The sequence below is a fragment of the Littorina saxatilis genome, linkage group LG1 (assembly GCF_037325665.1).
Source record: "Littorina saxatilis isolate snail1 linkage group LG1, US_GU_Lsax_2.0, whole genome shotgun sequence".
NCBI classification, from domain to species: domain Eukaryota; kingdom Metazoa; phylum Mollusca; class Gastropoda; order Littorinimorpha; family Littorinidae; genus Littorina; species Littorina saxatilis.
Window position 1 is genome coordinate 34,288,147 of NC_090245.1, and position 13,612 is coordinate 34,301,758.

Below are 13,612 nucleotides of genomic sequence, written 5' to 3' on the forward strand. Positions count from 1 at the left end.
GCCACACCCCCCCCCCCCCCCCCCCCCAAATTTTTTGTGTTTGTGCAGAATCAAGGTTACCGCGTTAAATTCGACAACAAATCAAAATGGCTGAAACGAAACATCTGCTGCATGTCATTAGACAGAACAATAAAATCTGCATCCAAAACAGTCAGTTTTGTTCACATATCAGTTCTTGTCTAACATGGACGACATGGCATGCTGAGCGGTGTAGGTGTCAATCCTCTCAGAAGGCATAAAAGTTTTTAAATCCGTTTTAGTGGGTAATGAGACAAAAAAAGGTTCATTTTAGTAACCTCTTAATGCATTGCCTTTAAACTTTTAGTGATTTGTGCTAACACATGTAAACTACAAACGGAATCTTAAGTCATTTGAGTTGTCAGTTCTGCTGTTATGCAACCTGCCAGGAAGAGTTTTAAAAAGCAAGGCTGATATTTGCGCTCAGCAGCCTGAATGAGTCAACTTCTTAAAGATTAGTTTCGCGTTGAAATCCTCATACCATTCATGTCTGATCAAATATGTACATGAAATTTGAGTATATGGCCATCAGTTATTGTTCTAGAAAATAACAAATTAATGTTGTTCGATGAGTCAGCAAAGACCTACCGTCAAATTAAGAACTCTTTCTGGTATGTCAAATAACAGCAGATCTAATGTCTCCAATGACTTAAAATTCTGTATATTCTTTACGACATGTGTTAGCACAAATCACCGAAAGTTTGAAGGAAATGCGTAGAGGAGTTATTGAAATGTACCGTGTTTTGTCTCATTACCCACTAAAACGGCTTCAAAAACCGCCTTTTACGGTTTCTCAGAGGAATGACACCTACATCATTCAGCATGCCATAATGTCATTGTTAGACAATATATGTGAACAAAACTGACTGATTTGGATGCAGCTAGGTTAGATTGTTCTTTCTACCGACATGCCGAACATGTTTCATTTTAGCAGTTCTGTTTTTTGTCAATTTTTATGTGGGAAATTTGATTTTGGGGGGTGTCTGTATTGTAGGTTCCACTGTATAGACACTACTTTATGTAAACGCAATCTGTTTTCTGAATAAGGTAGGGGAATGAATGGCTTTTTCAGTCATATAATTTGTTTTACAATAAACGGCCTCATCAGAAAGATCTGCCCTCAATACGCATCTGCCTACTTTTTTTTTTATGACGGGTAGTATAGTTTACATAAAGTCAGGCCAACGATGACGTACACAACATGGGCCTGCCTGTCTGTGCATGCATTTATTTAAAAAACATGTCAGTAAGCTTGTAGAAGCAACAACAAAATTGTAGCATGATACTCCTCTTAGAATAAGCATGTTGTTGGCCTGAGGCCAGGGTTAAGTGATCTGTTTTCGTCTACCCTGGTTCTCACCAAAGTATTTTGTCAAAGTGCGTTCTGCACAATGTTATTGTAAATTCGTCAGTCTAGTCAATCTTTCTCCCCCCGCGGGTTAGGGGGAAGAATTTACCTGATGCTCCCCAGCATGTCGTAAGAGGCGACTAACGGATTCTGTTTCTCCTTTTACCCTTGTTAGTGTTTCTTGTATAGAATATAGTCAATTTTTGTAAAGATTTTAGTCAAGCCGTATGTAAGAAATGTTAAGTCCTTCTGGAAACTTGCATTCTCCCAGTAAGGTAATATATTGTACTACGTTGCAAGTCCCTGGAGCAAATTTTTGATTAGTGCTTTTGTGAACAAGAAACAATTGACAAGTGGCTCTATCCCATCTCCCCCCTTTCCCCGTCGCGATATAACCTTCGTGGTTAAAAACGACGTTAAACACCAAATAAAGAACAAATAAAGAAAGTCAATCTTTCATTCAAAGTTACAATTTGTGGTGGAAAGCCCAACAAAGAAATTGCTGAAACACAACATATACATAAAGAGTACTTGGAGAACAACAAAAACAACAACGCAAAAAAAAGAGCAAGAAACAACATACACGTTTTTTTTATAAAGTAGTTGCGGATACAAACATCATAACAAACAATTGTCAACCAAGAAAATAAGAAAACAACGATCAGATGTACAGGAATAAAACAGGTCCACTTGCACTTACAAACGATATGACCTCCTTTTTAGTGAAAAACGATAGGTACGTACGTGTACGTGTGTGTGCGTGCGTGAGTGTCTTGGGCCAAATCTGGATTTCTGAACGATAAGGAGTCACTCTTAATTACTAATATGGCACAGGCATAACCGTTTTCTGACATCCTTTCAAATAACAACTATGAAGGACGCGCTACAGGGGAAATATTTATTCATAGCACGACGAGAAATATTTTCCTTCAACATATACACATTTGCTATCTTCTGTACAAAGCTTCTGGCGTTTACGAAACAGCCTGGCTGGTGCACGTTTTGTCAAAGTCTGAAGACTCTAGATCCATTAATACTCTCTTTGTTGTGCAAAATTCTTCGTGGCCAAGTTCAAAGTGCAAAATAACAACCTTTTTGACGTTGAGGGAACTCAATTTATTCTTCTTTCTGGGAGCCACGCCGTTTTCCGCAGTTTTTGCTTTTGGGTCGTTCTATTCTACAAAGAAGGGTACGAGTGGACACTATATGTTATGCGAGCACTATCTTCATTTGTTTAACTAAGAACTTTTATCATTAATAAATACCGTTTCAAAATATTTCTCAGAGAAAGGCTGAATTAGGACTGCTCGCGCAAACTGATTGTCCCCACATTAAAAGCAGTTCGAATTAAATCATCACTCGCGCAAGATGGACGGATACCAGAGGATGTGTAATGGATTTACTGAATCAACAAAACTATGTTAAAATACAGAAATATATGATACATCAGAACCGCTTCTTTTAAGACCTCCAAAAATCTGAGAAAATCAGGCCTTAAAAAGGAGGGAGTCTTAAGTGGGGGTAAATTTACAGAGGTTGTCAAGAGGAAATCTGAGAAAATCAGGCCTTAAAAAAGAAGATGTCTTAAAGGTCCTTGTCTACATTTTTATACCGAAATCTCCATTTGACCATTAAAATGCAGAGTCTATTATCTACAATTATCAACATTACACCCCCTTTCGATCAGGAAAGACGAAGCCAGTGTAGCCGTTTGAAAATTCATTGTAGTATTCCAGCGTAGTACTCATAGTAGGATATCCTTATTTGGAAAATGCCAAGCGCAAAACTCCTTTCAAATCCCATGCATTTCGTGCGTTTAAAAAAAGCGTGGACAGCGCTCCAGTGTCAAACTGTTGCTGCACTTGTTTGGGCATGGCTATAAGCATAGTGACATGAATTTGATTGATCAGTATTTTTAGGCAAAGCACATGTTCTCAGCAAACAGAAAACAAAATATTGGAAGCGTGAGTCACGCTACCCAAAAATAAAATCTTTTTTTACATATATTTTTTTCTATAACTTTTTTCCCCATGGTGATCATTCATCATCTGACATAACTTTGTAGCGAAATCTAACCATAAGATTATTGAAAAAAAAGCAAAAAATGTAGACGACCACCTTTAAATGGGGGTAAGTTTACAGAGATTGTCAAGAGGAAATCTGACAAAACAGGGTCATAAAGAAAAAGGAGTCTGTAATCGGGGGGGGGGGGGGGGGGGGGGGGGGGGGGGGGACAAAAGAGGGGACTTTCACTGTATGTTTCCTTTATGTTTGTATCATTAATTTAATGGAGTATAATGACAACATCAAAAGAATATATTTTGTTCGCCATTTAATACATGTACATGTACATCACAAAGCATTAAAAGAAGTAAAATTCATGTCACAATAATTGTACTCGGCGTTTTATAAAGAGTTTTTTTCTCTCAGGCTCGAGCGGTTACACCACGTAAAGCTACGACAAGAGTGATCATTTTATCCACTCAATTCAAGTAATATACATATTATATATATATATCTTGTAAAGTTGTAGCAACGACATTATATTTATCTCACCCCCAATCCCTGGAGCCAACCCAAACCGGGCCGCTACCCGCCAATCTTCTGATGTGAATAGGTGACACACGTAAAATTATGGAGCGCGATTTAAGCGGTCCCAGGATCCAGGGCTAGAGCCGTACTATAGAGGTGCACGAACCGAAACTGGGTGCCAGCCAAACGGGACATAACAAACCGCGGGTTCTAATTCGTTGAAATCACAACAAATCTCAGTTTCAACCAATCTAACCGCAAACCGCGGGTTCTAATTAGTTGAAATCACAACAAATCTAACCAAACCGCGGGTTCTAATTCGTTGAAATCACAACAAATCTCAGTTTCAACCAATCTAACCACAAACCGCGGGTTCTAATTTGTTGAAATCACAACAAATCTCAGTTTCAACCAATCTAACCACAAACCGCGGGTTCTAATTCGTTGAAATCACAACAAATCTCAGTTTCAACCAATCTAACCAAACTGCGGGTTCTAATTCGTTGAAATCACAACACATCTCAGTTTCAACCAATCTAACCAAACCGCGGGTTCTAATTCGTTGAAATCACAACACATCTCAGTTTCAACCAATCTAACCAAACCGCGGGTTCTAATTCGTTGAAATCACAACAAATCTCAGTTTCAACCAATCTAACCGCAAACCGCGGGTTCTAATTAGTTGAAATCACAACAAATCTAACCAAACCGCGGGTTAACTTTCTATTTCGTTGAAATCACAACAAATCTCAGTTTCAACCAATCTAACCAAACCGCAGGTTCTAATTCGTTGAAATCACAACAAATCTCAGTTTCAACCAATCTAACCAAACCGCGGGTTCTAATTCGTTGAAATCACAACACATCTCAGTTTTAACCAATCTAACCAAACCGCGGGTTCTAATTCGTTGAAATCACAACACATCTCAGTTTCAACCAATCTAACCAAACCGCGGGTTCTAATTCGTTGAAATCACAACAAATCTCAGTTTCAACCAATCTAACCAAACCGCGGGTTCTAATTCGTTGAAATCACAACAAATCTCAGTTTCAACCAATCTAACCAAACCGCGGGTTCTAATTCGTTGAAATCACAACACATCTCAGTGTCAACCAATCCAACCAAACCGCGGGTTCTAATTCGTTGAAATCACAACAAATCTCAGTTTCAACCAATCTAACACTGCGGGTGGCTCCCGTTTCGTTGATAACTTTCTCGTGCACCTCAGCCCTGTCAGAACACAGGCTAAACTTGGTCACCGATAGAACTGAGCCAAGAAGCCCGACATTGTCACAGTTGGTCACTCTTGGATCTTCTTTTTATTGTTGGATAATTTCTGTCCCCCTGCAATTGAGTTGGTTCATATTGCTGTTAAATTTTCACTACACCTGTTGTCTTCAATGGATGCCTTTTCCATGAATAATGTGTTGTATTCTCTGTTCAAAAATGTCAACGCAAGAGCGGAGAACCAGCAGCACCATAAACTATATAATGTGCAGGGCATAGCTATCTGGAACAACCCCTTTTAGTGCTCCATTCAGTAGCGGAAAAGCCATTCCTCGATTTCGAGCAGTGCGTTCTGGTCGTATCACACAAAAAATTTTTTTTTAATTAATAATAAATCAAAACTCGACAAAATGTAAAAACGAGCGCTCTGTAAAAACAATTCAATTTAGCTTTCCACATTGGTGTTCTTTGTGTTTTATCCACAAACACATCAACTGAAGTTGCTTCGTGCAGTGGTCGTTGTACACAAGTCTGGACGGTCGCTTATCACAGTATTCAGAGCAATTTCTTTCTTGTTTGACGCACCTGCATTATAATACCAGACTTGCTGTCTCATCTTTCCATGCCGTTGTTGCCCGAGTTTGGCTGTGTGTCATTTGATGACTTGGGCCAGCAACAGCATCAAGGCTGCACATACATCTGCAACCTTTCTTCCTCCAACAGGTGAAGGTATTTCCGTCTAAACACAACGACAAGCACAGCAAGAACGATGATGACAACGACGAGAATGACAATGATGACACAAGCCGTGATGAGTCCTGTTTTATTGGACGGCGGTACGGATACTGCCTGAACACCGACACGTGTGTCCTGATCGTTTGCAGGAGTTGCGACCGATACTGTATTGCCTGCGGGTTTACTTGGTGTATCTGAAGGGCTGGATTTGGAGTCATTAGTTTTTGCCCCTGCTGTTGTCATTGTTTTAGTTGTGGGTGGGGTGGATGTCTGCGTTGTTGGATTGGTCGACACCGCGGGGAAACTGGGTGGCAAGCATGGTGCTTTCGTGTATGAGATGTCACCCACATTCACTGTTGACATCAGGATCCCCGCCATATGTCCAGGACGCCTCTTTGCCGCTATGATGACGACATTAAAGTTCCTCGTGGTGTTAAATGGTATAGTAGCTTTATTCCAACCATGCCCTGAAGACACGGTCCACATCGGTGATCCAACATCATCGGGTCCATCGTCCTTGATGCTTACGCTCAAATCAATGGAATCGTTCCGTTGGAATTTGTACTCCAACCGCAAACAGTGTTCTTTTCCTTCTGTGGAACAAGCTGTTCTGCTCGTTATGTTTCCCTTTTCTTTTCCAAACATGAGACCAGCACAAGTTCGATTCTCCGAGACTGAACCGAAAACATAAGTAAAGTTTCCCAAAGACCAGCTGCAGAATGCGCGATTGGAAGAAAAAAACTCCCTCCGTGAAAAGGTGCAGTTCTCTGGGCCATGTGGGTGACAGCCGCCAGCGCATGTGGGCAGCGACATGCAGAGCAGAAGCAGGGAAACGAGGGCAAATGTTTGTTCCATATTGTCTCCTCTTGTAACCAGAAATGAGAAACTGGAAATAAGACCAGAGATTTAAATAATCATTTGCTGAATAAAAATTCAGCCAATTATTTATTCTAATTGAGGTTGCTTGGTTGTTGATATGTAACGTCTCTTCAGTCTATTATGCTATGCGAGACCGATTCGATTTCGATCCCTTTATCGTTTTACATGGTGTGTTTCCCTGTTTTAAATTAGTTACATTTAATCTATGACAATGCAACGGAGAAGGTTCTAAAAGTTCATGTGTTTTCATACTTGTCCCCTTAAATTTTTAAATTGAGGAGAATTAGATCATTATATTCTGGGAACCTGACAACGTTTCTGGCAGCTATATTTACCCGGGCCATCTTAGGGATGCTGCAGCCGACTGCATCTCTGCAGTGGAACAATATTGAGATCAACAAAATGAGCCAAAGAAACTGCATTGATAAAGATGACACTAAATGGATAAAAAAATTTAAAAAATAAAAATTTGACTAAATGTAAAACTTGAGAAGAGCTTTGTCAGAAGACAAGCACAATCATGAGCCCTTCTCGCGAGCTGCCTTGGTCTGTTGGCTATGTTTATATGTAATTAATCGGCGATTTCAGGCCGTGTGTGTGGTACTTGTGACAAAAAGGCACCCTTGTGAACAGTTAAGTGTCCCGGCCTTTATTGTGTGTGGCCGCCTTTCACAACGGTTTGTTAAGTAAAAAAAAACTATGGGGTTGCAGGGCGTTCCCCTGATTAGAGGTGTCCTCTAATGCGAGGGACATGACAGAACAGGTACCGCTGTATGCCTATAAAGCTTGGAGGTATTCAGGTAATGTGGCTGTGACTGCTAGCCAATACATAAAATGACCGAAATTTCAACCGGCGCACGGAACACCTAACATTTTACATTAACCGTTAATTACCAATTGACTGAAAAAGGTTTGCTGTTCAAGCTACTGATGAACCAAATGCAAAATGATCTTTTCTGTTAGATGAGTTTGTAGTTTGTGTTCTCTTTCTCCAGTTTCGCGCGAACAGTTTATTTAGCCCAATTCACAGTTGAAACACGCACACACTCACACTGGCACAATTAACACACACACACACACACACACACACACAGGCTAACTGAGGTGCATGTGGCTGCATGTTTCTCAAACTGTGACAACTAATTAAATATTAAATTACAGTACTTGCAGTGTAAAAATGACAAGTGGCGGAGTACTTCAATGACTTGACCTGCCCCCCTCCCAACACACAAACACACGCACCACACTGACACACGTCATTCAGCGATTCTGCACACGAAACTGAAAGCGCCTTCGGAAACTCCTACTTCGACAACGGGCAGCTGTAACACACGTTCTGGCGGCTCAGTTTGTCGACCTCCATATATATATATAGCCTGTTCTTCTTCTGAGCGGAGTTATATTTAGCGCCTATTAATGGCACAGTAACTTGAGCCTCCCGTAAACCATCACGGATACTGTCAGGCTTTTACACACAGTACAAACACCCTTTCATTTAAACACTCACCGCTTGAGAACATCCTAGAGGGCCCCAAAGGGTTTAAAATCGTGATCGTGATTGGCGTTTTTTGACCTTTCTGTGACCGTGATTGCTGAAATTTCCATTTCTGTGATCGTGATGGGACTTTGCCCGTGATCCGTGATGACAAAAAAATCAAGTCTCGTGATCGTGATCGTCATTTGTTTTCGTGATCGTGATGGGCATTATTGCAAAGCATTTTATTTTCAACGTACATTTTTCACAGCTGTATCACTCTATGATCCTCTATTCGTCAAGGTGTTCGTGATCGTGAAAACAAAAATCAAGGTAACTGTGATCGTGAAAGCTAAAATTTCCCTTCTCGTGATCGTGATGATACCCCCCCTTTGGGGCCCTCATCCTAGGTGCCCTCCGTAAAGAGCGAGCAATTTTCAAAGAATTTATTTTTGCGTGGTTTATCCTATCCCTGAACCATCGTGAACCCGTGTGATCCAGTTTCCCTTTTTCACAATGTAGTCGTCAGTTAGTAATTTGAATGCGACTCGATGTGAGCTTATCTGCAATACAGTAGACTCCGCTTAATAACGTCACTTTGGTGCAGGACAAAAGTGGTTATATTAAGCGGGTGGATTTAATAAAAGGAACTCATGGACGGTTTTCAGGCAAACAGAGCCTTAAAACAAAGGAGAGACATTCTGTGTGCATCTCTTTTATTAAACAGAAAAACATCCTTACAGAAGCTAATAAAATAGCATTAGAGAGACAACTTAACGATTTTGATAAACAGCTTATTCATGAAGCAAATAAAGCACCTTCCCTGACAGAGACAGACGGCAGAGCTGTAAACTTTTCTAGGATTGCGATCTTTTCTACAGGCCGGTCATGTCTGTTCTCTTGCGTTTGGTGGCCATGGTTGCTGGTGTCCAGATTCAGACTATATAAACACTTGTTGGCAGTGTATGTGACAGAAATGCGATCATGAACAATCATGCACATGAACAAAAGCTCAGAAGTACGCTTCTGTTTGAAGTTGCTTATGACCACTGACTTGCACTTAACCTGATAACTCACAAGAGGCTGGCCAAAACGTCTCAGGTTCGGTTTGAAAACCAGTCATGCATTAGCTGTGAGTGATCAGACAGCGATTGCGGACTCACTGTTACGGCTTTTCACACCTAGCGCGAGCAAAAAAATGGCTTTAATAAGCGGGATGGTGGCTTTATAAAGCGGGTGATTTTAAGCATAAAACATAAGGAAAAATCCGTGCAGTCAGAAATTGGCCTCAAAAAGCGGGTGGCTTTATGAAACATGGCCTTATTAAGCGGATTCTACTGTAGCACGTTATTATGTACCTCTGGCTATGCACGAAACAAACGGCTGTAGTTCACAAGAACTCTATTGATGGCTTTTGACTGTTCAGAGGAACTGGCGAGAGGCATAAACCGTCGTCTGCTACGAGAACCACGACCTTGCGTGACCCTGCTTCCGGGCTTTTCTTTTTTCAAACTTTCAAAACTTCGAATTGTACTGATCTTGTCTTGATGAAAAAAGAATTCTTTTATGATTTAAGAATGTTTGTGTAACAAGCTGTCAATTTATTACAGTTAGATTTTACCGTCACTGAAGTTAGGTCTAGCGCCAAAACGCACCACAGTCTGATTGTCTGAGAGACAATCCACAAAATTAATTATTTGAAAATTGCTCGCTCTTTTCGTTGGGCACCTAGGATGTTCCCGTTTGGTGAGCGTTCAAATGGAAGGGTGTTTGTACTGTGTGTAAAAGCCTGACAGTATCTGTGATGGTTTAAATTTACGGGAGGCTTACCAGCTGTGCCTTTAGTTCTGCTCACAACATGTAACGTACTTGGAGCTCACAAATGAAATTGTATTTATGTTTAGAAATGGCGGAGGGACTCGAACTTGTTTGTCTAAATACTTTTTTGCACTTTGCTCACTACATGCAATGTCTGTGAAAATCACTAGAGTGAAAGTACCCGTCTGGCGGAAAAATCTTTGATAATGTTGTAACGCCGGGTTGAGGTCAAATTAAGCGCTTCTAATTCTGCGTACTGTCACAAATTTTTGTGTGGCCGGTATCCAGCCACAAACGAGCAGGCAGGCACACAGAACTTATATTAGACAGAAGGGACAAATAAGCGCCTCTTTGGTATGTTCCGGCACTGATTTCCGTAAGCGTTCGGGGCGCCATTTTGAAACTGCTGCGAAGAAGCATGGCGAGTAGCCTACCAGTACTGGCAGTAGGCTTACTGTAAACAAAACGAAACGCGGAGCGTGTTATTACTGTTGTGTTATGTGTGTGTGTGTGTGTGTGTGTGTGTGTGTGTGTGTGTGTGTGTGTGTGTGTGTGTGAGCCTGTGTGTGTGTGCGTGCGTCAGTGCATGCCGGCGTGCGTATCATAGACTCGGACATAGTGTAAATGTGTGTGTGTCTGTTTGTAAGACTAAGACTAAAGAGAGATAGAGAGAGAGAGAGAGAGAGAGAGAGAGAGAGAGAGAGAGAGAGAGAGAGAGGGTGTATGTGCACTAGAGTTTGTGTGTATGTTTGTGTGTGTATGAGTGTGTATGTGTGTTTGTAAAGGTGTGTATGTCCGTCTGTCCGCCACTGTGCGTATGAGTGTGTGCTTCGGTGTGTGTGAGTTTTAAGTTTGTGTGAGTCACTAGGCTGTGTGTGTGTGTGTGTGGGTGTGTGTGGGTGTGAGCCCAGGGGCGGATCTGGGGGGGTGCAATGGGTGCAATTGCACCCCCCCCCCCCCAGCGGGACAAAAAAAAAAAAAAAAAAAAAAGAAGAAAAAAAAAAAAGAAGAAAAATGTATCACCTGAAAATAGCACTTTACACGCTCAGATTGCACCAGATTGCACAATTTTGCTTCCTTTTTAAAAAAAAATTCCCGGACCCCCCTAGCATGCTCGGCGCTTCGCGCCATCGGTTCGGCGCTTCGCGCCTTCGCTGATAAGATACAAAAAAAAAAAAAAAAGAACTTTGCACCCCCCCCTTTCAAAACCCAGATCCGCCCCTGGGAGCCTGTGTGTGTGCCTGCGTGCATGCGGTGCGCATGTAAATGTGTGTTTGTGTGTGTGTGTGTGTTTGTCAGTAAGAGAGACAGAGACAGAGACAGAGAGAGAGTGGCCGTGTGTGTATGTGCGTGTGCGTAAGTGTATGTGTGTGTGCATGTGTGTTTGTTTGTAAATGTGTGACCGTGTGTATGTCCGTCTGTCTATATGTGCGTATGGGTGTGTGTTTGTGTGAGAGAGTGAGTGAGTGCGTGTGAGTGAGTGTGTGTGTGCGTGTGTGACTGACTTCAGTTGGGGTGTGTGTGTCTCGGTGCCAGTGTGTGTGTTTGAGAGAGATAGAGAGAGAGACTGAGAGAGAAAGTGGTTATTTATGTGCGGTGTGTGTGTGTGTGTGCATGCATTCGTGCGTGTGTGTGTGTGTGTGTGTGTGTGTTTCAGTCTGTGTCGTCTGTGTAAGAGAGAGAAAGAGAGAGAGAGAGAGAATGTCACATGTGCGTGAGTTTGTGTGTAGGGCCTATGTTTGTGTGTGAATGTGTGTGGGTGTGCGTGGGTCAGTGTGTGTGTGTGTCACGGTGTGAGCCTGTGTGTGTGTGTGCGTGCGTGCATGCATGACGGTGCGTATGCCGGTAAATGTGTGTGTGTGTGTGCCTTTGTAAGACATGAGAGAGAGACTGAGAGACACAGAGAGAGAGAGAGAGAGAGAGAGAGAGAGAGAGAGAGAGAGAGAGAGAGACGGTGGGTGTGTGTATCATAGTGTGCGTGTGTGTATGTGCCGTGTGTGTATGTGTGTTTGTTTGTAAAGGTGTGTATGTCCGTCTGTCTATATGTGCGTATGGGTGTGTTTTTCAAGTGTGTGTATGAAGTTTAGTGTGTGAGAGAGTGAGTCACTGTGAGTGAGTGAGTATGTGTGTGTGCGTGTGTGACTTGGGGTGTGTCAGTGTGTGTGTGTGTGTGTGTGTGTGACTTGGGGGGGGTGTATGTGTGTGCCGAATGTGTGTGTGAGAGAGCGGCGAGACTGAGAGAGAGACTCTGAGACTGAGAGAGAGAGACTGAGAGAGCCGAGAGACTGAGAGAGAGAGAGAGAGAGAGAGAGAGACTCGAGAGAGAGAGAGAGCGGATGTGTCCTTCGCTGGGGGTATGCAGTGCCTTGGCATTGCACTTCTACTTAGTTTTTATGTTGTTGTATGACAGCAGGCAAATAGGCCTACTTTGAAGTGCCGAACACTTGTTGCAATTTCACCAAATGGCGGTGTGAAACGCAATCAGCACGGTCTCGTGTTCGACTTCTGTCTTATGTTTGGCGCATGTTAAATCAGTGTCTAAAAGCACCGTCTTTGAAATAATCCTCGTTGTTGACAAGGACGTTAAACCTCAAAAGATCGATCGATTGCTTGTCGTGTAGCATTTCAAAAGTAGGCACACACAAAATGATGATTGAACACTCATGTAGGCAAAGAGAAAAACTAATGGTCACAGATCTATCGATGCGGCTGAAGTTATACATCAGCAAATCCTTACTACCGGTAAATTAGTAAGTAATCGCTGGTCAGTCTCAGCATTAACAAGATGGCGGCCGGCCGAGCCAACCAGAACGCGTTCTTCGATCGCGCTTAGAGGGCTTGTCCCTTCTGTCTAATATAAGTTCTGCGGTGGGCAGGCATAAAGAAAGAGAGCTACTCAAAAGACTGAGAGGAAAGCGAGAGGAGAGAGAGAGAGAGAGAGAGAGAGAGAGAGAGAGAGAGTCTGTTCTAGTCGTGTGTGTGTGTGTCACACTGGGTGTGTTTGCCATGTCTGTGTGTGTGTGTGTGTGTGTGTGTGTGTGTGTGCGTACTATGGGTGTGTGTGTGTGTGTGTGTGTGTGCGTTTCACGTGTGTGTCAGTGTGTGTGTGTGTGTGTGTCACGGTCTGTCTGTTTACACTGAATAAGCAACGCCAGATATTACGTCAGATAAACATTTACAACTTCAAACTATACAAGTCAAGTAAAAAAAATCTCGGTACTTACAGCCTGCTGTGGTGACAGATTTGTAATTTTTAATAAATTAATTTCTCAAAAAGCCACTTGTGGCGTGTACGAAATTAATTCATTAAATTCAGCATTGAGCGGCGAAAACTCGACAGCAGTGACTGAGGGCTGTCACGTCGCCTGTACCGCACTCAATGAGTTTCAGTCAACGTAGCCTACCCTTCTCCTTTGTCCCGCCGCCGGGGGGGGGGAACTCGTTTATATACCCTGCGATGTAAGTCACTCTTCACCAAGGCGGTGCATGTCGCTGCATGTATCCTGTGACGACTGATTCTATATTCAGTTACACAAGTGGCGGGAAAATGACAAGTGGTGGATGTACTTCAGTGACTTGA

The 13,612-nt window shown here is 42.4% G+C and overlaps 1 protein-coding gene across 1 annotated transcript in view; it reads right to left on the bottom strand.

The window, feature by feature from the left end:
- Nucleotides 1–13,545, bottom strand: part of LOC138967794 (uncharacterized) — a 48,777-nt gene extending 35,232 nt beyond the window's left edge. Inside the window, exon 1 of the mRNA XM_070340461.1 lies at nt 13,257–13,545. The gene's annotated coding sequence lies outside the window, so the exon portion shown is untranslated. The remainder of the gene's footprint in view (nt 1–13,256) is intronic.
- Between the last annotated feature and the right edge of the window lie 67 nt (nt 13,546–13,612).